Here is an 8,216-nt window from a genome sequence, read left to right on the forward strand (position 1 = left end):
TAAACACAGCGAGGCTGTGCCAGCGTCAAACAGCGAGGCTGTGCCAGCGTCAAACAGCGAGGCTGTGCCAGCGTCAAACAGCGAGGCTGTGCCAGCGTCCAGGGCCGCCGAAAGTACTTTCTGGTGGGGGGGGGCAAAATTTTTATTAAAAATTGTTGGGTTGCCTACCGTTAAGGGGCAACACCCAATACGGTTTAGACTTCTCTAATAGTGTTCCAAATCCAGCGAGCGAAGCGAGCTTAAAGCGAAAATTCACACAATTCTAGACTTTAACACAATTTTTGCCATTTTTAGAGCTTAATCACACGCTTTATTGGTGGGCGAAGCGAGCCAAACGGCAAAATAATGGAGGAAAATTAAGAAAACCTGCGAGCGAAGCGAGCAAGAAGCCAAAAATCAAAGAATTTGCGACTTTGCTATATTTTTCTCTCTATTTCGAGCTCAAAATGGCACTTTAGTGTCTGAAAGGGGGGGGGGCGATGCCCCCCCACCAGATTTTGGGGGGGGGGCAAGCCCCCCCCCCCCCCCCCCCACCTCACTTCTGGCGCCCTTGCTCGCGGCAGGGGAAGCGCGACGGCCTCGCGGCAGGGGAAGCGCGACAGTGTCGCGGCAGGGGAAGCGCGACAGTGTCGCGGCAGGGGAAGCGCGACAGTGTCGCGGCAGGGGAAGCGCGACAGTGTCGCGGCAGGGGAAGCGCGACAGTGTCGCGGCAAAGGAAGCGCGGCAGTGTCGCGGCAGGGGAAGCGCGACAGTGTCGCGGCAGGGGAAGCGCGACAGTGTCGCGGCAGGGGAAGCGCGACAGTGTCGCGGCAGGGGAAGAGCGACAGTGTCGCGGCAGGGGAAGCGCGAGGACGTCGCGGCAGGTGAAGCGTGACAGTGTCCCAGTGACAGTAGACGATACTTCAAAAAAATTTATAATAAAAATATAGGGTAGGTCAACTGTGGGGTAGGTCAACCTTTTTTGTTAATATTTATAACACTATTATTTATAGTCCCATATTTTTATTCAAATATTTATATTTATATTTTTATTAATAAATATATTGGTATGTCAACTGTGAGGTAGGTCTAATGAACAGCCCCGGGAAATCCTCTGGCGTATGGAAAGGACATTTTGTTGGCATGCGAGCAGCGGCGCGGCGTTCACGGTTGGCCGCCTGCTGCCGCCTGCGGACCGTGCCTTGGGATTCGGCCGATTGAGCCGCCAATTAAAACTCGAACCGCCCACGCCGCCCACCGCCCCGCCGTGAAAGGCGGAGTGAGAGGCAGACACGGGACGACGCTCGGCGGCGGTGCCATCGGCTGGGGCTGTGGAGACAGTCGTAGAAGGGTCTGTTTGGCAGGGTAGGTGCGGAAAGCCGAACGAACACCTGAATGAGTTTCGGGTGGTTTTGATCCCCGAGCCCTCGGGACCCTCAGCCCTCCCCAAGCCCCGTCCCTCGCCGCGTTCGGCGCGTCGCTGTTTGATCGTGACAACCCTCTCTGCCCGGAAACGAAAACAAACAAAGGGTCCGCGGAAGCCTAGGCAAAAAAGCGCCTCCGAACACGCCGCCGCCGCGCCGCTCTTTGACGAGACAAACCCTCGCCGCGCCACTGTCGGCCAAAATAACCCCCTGTCGCCGACAATCATCTCGACGCCGAATTCGTTACAATCCGGATCATGGAGCCATGGAGCCGGGCCTTTGTGACGGGCGCGGCGTTTATGATACCGGACGGAGGGAACGCCGCTCTCTGTCTCTCTCGCGTCCCCGCGACCAGTGTGCCGGAGCGACGGGGCGCGCTGCTCGCCAGGCGCGGCCCGCGGGGGAAATTGAGGCAGAGCGGGCAGAGATTATGACTCGGACCCCCGAAAAGGGATCCGCGCGTCGAGGGCGGGGCACAGGCACGGCCAGGCACAGCATCGCTCGTGTCACACGCCGGCCTCGTCACGCGTGACACTGTCGTGCCGGGAAAGGGTTTTCGCGCACGCCGCGCACGCGAGGAGATAAGCCAGGCTTTTATCTAATCCGCCCTTTTATTGGCACGGCCCGGTATACGCCCCGCCCCGCCCCGTCCCGCCTGTTGCCGGGGATGTTCGGCGAACGTGGATTCGGCGACGATTATGAGAATCATGACCATAAATATCCCCGGCTGCTTTCATTAAACGCGGCGGCGTCACCGGCCGGCCGAGCGACAGCGCGCTCCGTCTCTCTCGCACTCGCGGGCCGTCCCGCTGGGGTGCGAGAGAGACAGAGCGACCCCGAGGCCAGTCGACTGTGCTGCCGGACGCAGCGAAATGACGACGCCTCCGCGGCTGCGCCTCTCCGTCGTCGCGACGCCACGGCGACGCCACGCACAACAAGGAGAGCACGCGCGTTCGTTCGAGGCTCTCTAATTCGGGGGGCTCTCTAATTCGCGCCGACCGGCTGAGCCGTGCTGTCGTCGCAGTCTCTCTCTGTCTCTCTCATTCTCTCTCTCTGCGTGTCTCGCAGAGCCGCCTCTCAATTTTGCAGCCCTTAATGAGGCCCTTTAAGTCGTGAAGGTCGTGTCCGTGTCACACCTGTGGAGCGCCGAGACGCACCGCCGCCGCGCCCACGCCCGCCCCGCCCCGCCCCGCCCCCCCCACCCCGCCCCGCCCCGCCCTCCTGGATATCAGCCTCACTCCGGCGGCTCGCGTTACGCTCCGAATCCACTTTGCCCCTCCTTATTAGGCCGGCGTTTCGCGTGACAGCCGTAGAGAGCCGTGTGCACAGGAAAAAAATGTACACTGTAAAAAAAAGGAAGAAACCGTGCGTTTTGTTTTGAGGGTGCCGACGGACGCCATCGTTACTGTAATTTGAATGTGTTGATGTCATCGCTGGAACCACTTGAAGTTTACTTCTGGATTAGTTTAGTTTTTAAAAAAAGGGGTGCTCGGTGATAAACATCAAATGTCCAAATCACAACAGCAGACAACGAAAAAATAAAAACAACAACTAATTCACCAAAATTCACTGAGTTCCCCGTCCAACCATCAATCTACTAATGGCCCGAATGCCCCCCAATCGATTTCCGTCGACTTTTCTCTCGCGAGGGCGAGGCGAGGGGATAGGCCACGGCCATGCCATGGCTGCCAGGGCGCGCCAGTTAATTTCGAAATTCAATTTCTTCCGGCTCACTTCCTCTTCACTCCATGCCTGTCTGCCTGGTTGTCTGGCTGGCTGTCTGTCTGGCTGCCTGCCTGTCTGTCTGTCTGTCTGACTGCGTGCCAGACTGCTCTGAAAGTACCAAAAGCGACTTGAAAAATACAGAGCGTGCGTATTGAAAAATACCCCTAGTGCGAATTGGCTTGTTTCTGTCCCTCTCGCACTCATGCGGCGTCCCGTGTCGGTGCGAGGGAGACGGAGCGACGGAGTCAGCCTGCAGGGCCAGGGTCGGCCGCCCGCTGCACCGGCCCGTCCGGCGGCACGGCCCACCCTGCACTCTGCAGGCGCTCCAGGCGCTCCACGCGCTCCGGCCGGCGGGAGGGGAGGGAAGGACAGACACTGCAGGGTCACAGAGGTTTTGGGTGAGGTGCTGCTGTGACGTTCACTGGCCGAGACGCGTTAAGTGCCCAACACGCGCGCGCGCGCGTGTGTGTGTGTGTGTGTGTCTAGCGTGCTGTGAGAAGGGGCGCGGCCGAGCGCGGCGACCGAGCGTCTCATGTGGTCTGGGATGCTGCAGAATGGCTAGCGGCGGCTCCCCCCCCCCCCCCCTTTGGCTACGTCCCTGCTACAACCCCGCTCCGCTGCCTGCCAACAAACACTTTCCCACCCGACACCCTACTGCCCCCCTCTTGCCCCCGCCAGTCGAAGGCAAGGGCCTGACACACACACACACACACACACACACACACACACACACACACTCGCAGACTTAAGTCACACAACGGACGCCCGCCCGTGCTACTATGCAACGGTTTCGCAGTGTAGCAGACTCGCGCCTTGCAGCCAAAGAAAGTACCTCCCCCCCCCTTCCCCTCCGCGGGGCGCGAATCGCTCGCTTGATGGATGCGGCGTTTGGGGGCGACGCCGTGGCAGCGGCAGAAAGAAGACGGGGACCAAGGAGGGGGAGGGGGCGCCTTGATGGCGCGGAGCCCCTCGGGACTGCCAGCGCCGCCAGCAGACTGATTCCGAGAGTCGTCCTCGTCGCTCTGTCCCCCTCGCACCCACGCCGCACGCCCCACGAGTGCGAGAGAGACGGCGCGAGGGGCCGCCGCAGTGCCGCCGTAGTGGCGCTGCCGTCCCGGGTAATGACGTTGTCTTCCTAATCAGTCATCAAGGAGCCTCGCGGAACTGCGCCCGGAACTGCGCGGCGCCCGGATCCACGCGGAGGCGAAGGTCGCGGGTTCGAATACCACAGCCAGCCGCCTCCGAGATTTTCTCCGCCCGTCGCCGGGCCGGGCACTTACTGCCGGGGCGCCTTCGTTCCGTCCGCGGAGGAGGGCGGCGCCATGACGACCCTCACGACGACGACGACGACGGCGTCCCCCACGGCGCGGCTGCACGCGACAGTGACGTCACACACGCGTGCGTAGTCTGTCACTGTGCGACCACCACGGCGACCACGCCCACGACGGGCATGAGTGAGGGGCGCCGCGAGGCGCCATCTAGCGGGGCATCAATTAAGTGACGTGCGCGGGGGAGGGGGAGGGGAGGGGAAGCAGACGGACTCGCAGTAATGAAGCTGCGCGACGGCGAGCCGATCGCCCGGCCATCCAAGCGACACATTCAATCCGAAATCTGCCGCCGCGGGATTGCATCCGGATTGCTTCCGGTCGGCGGGGGGCGCGGCCGGAACGGCGCGGTCCCCGCGGCTTCCTTCTCCCTCTCGCCCTGGCGGGGATTGCTGGGGATGGACGGAGATGGGAGACGATGGCAGCGCGGACGCGTCCGGCTCGAGTCTAGTCTGTTGCGGGCAGTGTTGCGCAAGCAGGCGAAGAGCCCCACGACGTACCCGCGTCGAAAGGGGTGCTGCCTGGCGGGGGAACAGGCTCTGCTCTCGAGAAGGGGCCTAGTAGACATTCTTGTTGAAATATTTGCCTGCTTGTGGCAACGCGCCGCCTTGGCGGTAGGCAGCCCGGCGTGCGGGAGCGCGTTGGGTTGCCTAGCCGCCTCGCTGCAGGCGCTCTCCGCTGTGCTGCCCCGCCGTCGACGGAAGGGGGCCTGGCCCTAGGGAGGCCGAACTTGGTCGCCCAGCTCTCCCAGTCGGCGAGTCGTCCCAAAGGCCGGAGGCGCCAAGGGCACCGAATCTGCCGCCATTCAAACCACAGCCCGCGGGGTTTGCTAGTGTGGGCACAGAGGCGGGAACGGCGCCGTCGATACGCCGCGCGCCGCGAACACGTGTCCACACTTGGCCGTCAGTCGAAGACGACGGGGCGCGGGGTAGCGCCGATCGGGTTCCTCTTTTCCACTGAGGACCTGGCCGTCGTCGAGGTGGCCGTCGTCAAGGTGGGCGCCGTCAAGGTGGCCGCTATTCGAACCCGGGGCCAGCGGCGCCAGCACGCGGCGCACGGCGCTCAAATCCTTTGTTTGGCGTTTTCCGTTGTTGTTTTTTTAACCCAATTGGAAGAAGTGGTGGAAAACGTCCGTGACGCCAGGCGCAGGCAGCCTCGCCTCGCGTGGCCCTGGTGGCTAATGTAGGGTGTAGGGGCGGCAGGGCCGGCAGGGCCGCGCCAAGGACGCGTTCCAGTAAGAGCGGCACGCGCCCGGCCCGCCCAGCGCGCAGCGCCGGCAGCGCCCAGCGGTCAGAAAGTGGTCGCCGAATGGACCAATCCATTATGGCGGCAAGGCCAAGCAAAACCACGCAAGGCCACGCGAGGCCGGACAGCATTTTTCAGAAAAATATTTTCTCTTTGCCTTCTTTATCGGTGTGCTGCAATTCTGTGCGGTGCTCTTTTCGCTCTCCACGGCGCGGGTTTTCTCTCTCTCTCTTTCTATCTCTCTCTCTCCCCCCTCCCCCTCACTCTATTTACAGTTCATAAAAGGCGCGGCGGCGCAACCTTCCCGGGCCGACTCCTTTACATAACTTTTCGGCAACTCTTTTCGCCGGCGCCTCCACCGCCACGGAGTTTGCAGCGATGGGATTGTCGCGTCGGCATCGCAGAGGCGGGCCGAGGCCGGGTTAGCGACGCCGTCGCCCCGCCCCCGGGGACACCTTGACGACGCCCACCTTAAAGGCGGCCACCTTGACGACGGCCACCTTGAAGGCGGCCACCTTGACGACCGTCACCGGCTACAAAGCTCTGCTTCCCCAACACAGACGGACAGGCAGACAGACAGGCAGACAGACAGGCGGACTGGCAGGCGATAGCTCGTCCTATCCCTCTGTGCTCGCCGCTCGCCCTGCACACCATGCGTGGCCCGGTAGCTGCGCCACTGCGCCAAGCTGCGCCGGTTCGGGCCGATGGGGGCCTGTCTGTCAAGTGGAGCGTATACATTCCGCCGGCCTTGTGTGCTCCAAGCCAGCGCCAGCCAGCGCCAGCCAGCGCCAGCCAGGGCACTGAGGGACGACCCCTCGCCTCCCTTGTCCACCTGTGCGAGCGGGCTGGGCCGGCCCGGGCCGCGTGCAGCAGAGGGGCCATTGTTTATTCTCTTAGACCTCCCCTTGTCTCCTTGTCTGCCTCCTCTTCTTGGCCGGCGACCCGCTCCACCCCTCGGTCCACGCAGACAGCGCACTGACGTCGAGAATCGCTCCGTCTCTCTCGCACCCGTGGGGCGTCCCGTATAGGTGCGAGAGAGACGGAGCGACGACTCTCGGAGTCAGCCTGCCGCCTCTTGGAATCGTAACGACGCGTAAATAATGGAACGGAGGCGATCGGCAGCGGGCCGCCTTTGTGACGAGCATGTGACGAGCATGTGACGGACGAGTGGAAAGAGTGACGAACGATGTGACGGACGGGCGCGTGTCGAGTGACCGAGTGACGAACCTGTAGACGTGTCGGAAGGCGTGTGCGCTGACTTTGTCACGCACCACATCGAGATACCCAAGTGCCTGTTGAAACTGGCGGCCGCTGTTTGGCTTTGCTGGTTTCTGATTAATGTGTGACGTTGTGTTAGTGCGTTAGCGTGTGTAAGTGTGTGTGTGTGTGTGTGTGTGTGTGTGTGTGTGTGTGTGTGTGTGTGTGTGCACTACGATCGGCCGATGTGACCAGCGCGCTTTGGCACTGCGGAGGTGCGCCTATATGGACACGGCCCGCCATCAAATATTGCCGCGTTGCCCCGCAAATAGACCGTGGCGGGGCGGGCCGGGGCGGGCCGGGGCGAGGCGTTTGCCAATCCCCACGTTCGCCGCTTTCGCCGTTAGCTCATCTACGAAGCGGAATGACTCGCCGGCCTGCCTGGCGCGGCCATCCGTCCATCCATCAAACTTCATATGGCACACTGCAGCAAACAACAACAACAACAATAATAACAGTAATTGCTTTGGGTTAATGCCCATTCGGAATTCTGTTGTTGTTGTTGTTTTCAGGAGCACTTGCAGCCCCGTGTGCCGTTCCGTGCTGAGATTGCCGTTTCTGGGTTTGCAGTGGAGGAACGTTGGGGGAGTATACGTTTGCCGTGAAACTCGTTCGGCATCAATGTAACGTGGATCCCTGCCCCCCCTTGCCGACCCTTGCCGACCCGCACCCCTGTCAACACCCTGCCAACAGGCCCCCAAAGTCCGTGGGCCACACAGGAGTTTGCACCTGCCCCCTCCCCTCCCCCCTTCCCCCGCATCGAACGTGTAGCAGGAATAATTAAATCCCAGCCGGTCCAGTCCGCCCCGTGCTGCCCCTTGCTGCGTAGAGGCGGACACCGAAAAGTTATGGCGTTCGCCGCTCTGTCTCTCTCGCACCCGTACGGGACACTCCGCGAGTGCGAGAGGGACAGAGTGACGATCGTGGATGGCACGCCCCACTTGCAGAACAACTAATGCGAACGGCAGGCCAGGGCGCCGTGACGCCGTTTGCCGCCCTCCCCCTTCCCCTCCCCCTCCCGCCCCTCCCCTCCCCCCCCCCTCCCCTCGAGACCCAGCAGAGCCAGCAGACCCATAGCCCAGCCCCCCACGTGCATCGCCGGCGCGTCACAAAACCAACAAGTCAAACCGGAATTCCAATATTCAGGCGGCCTCCGCCTTTTTCACCTCCCTCCCCCTGTCTCCCCGTATCTCCCATCTCTGTCTGTCTCCCTCGCCCCGCCGCGGCGCGCCGGGACGAAGGCAGCCCCACGGCCCGGCAC

Source organism: Thrips palmi, unplaced genomic scaffold, assembly GCF_012932325.1.
Source record: "Thrips palmi isolate BJ-2018 unplaced genomic scaffold, TpBJ-2018v1 HiC_scaffold_12, whole genome shotgun sequence".
Lineage (NCBI taxonomy): Eukaryota > Metazoa > Arthropoda > Insecta > Thysanoptera > Thripidae > Thrips > Thrips palmi.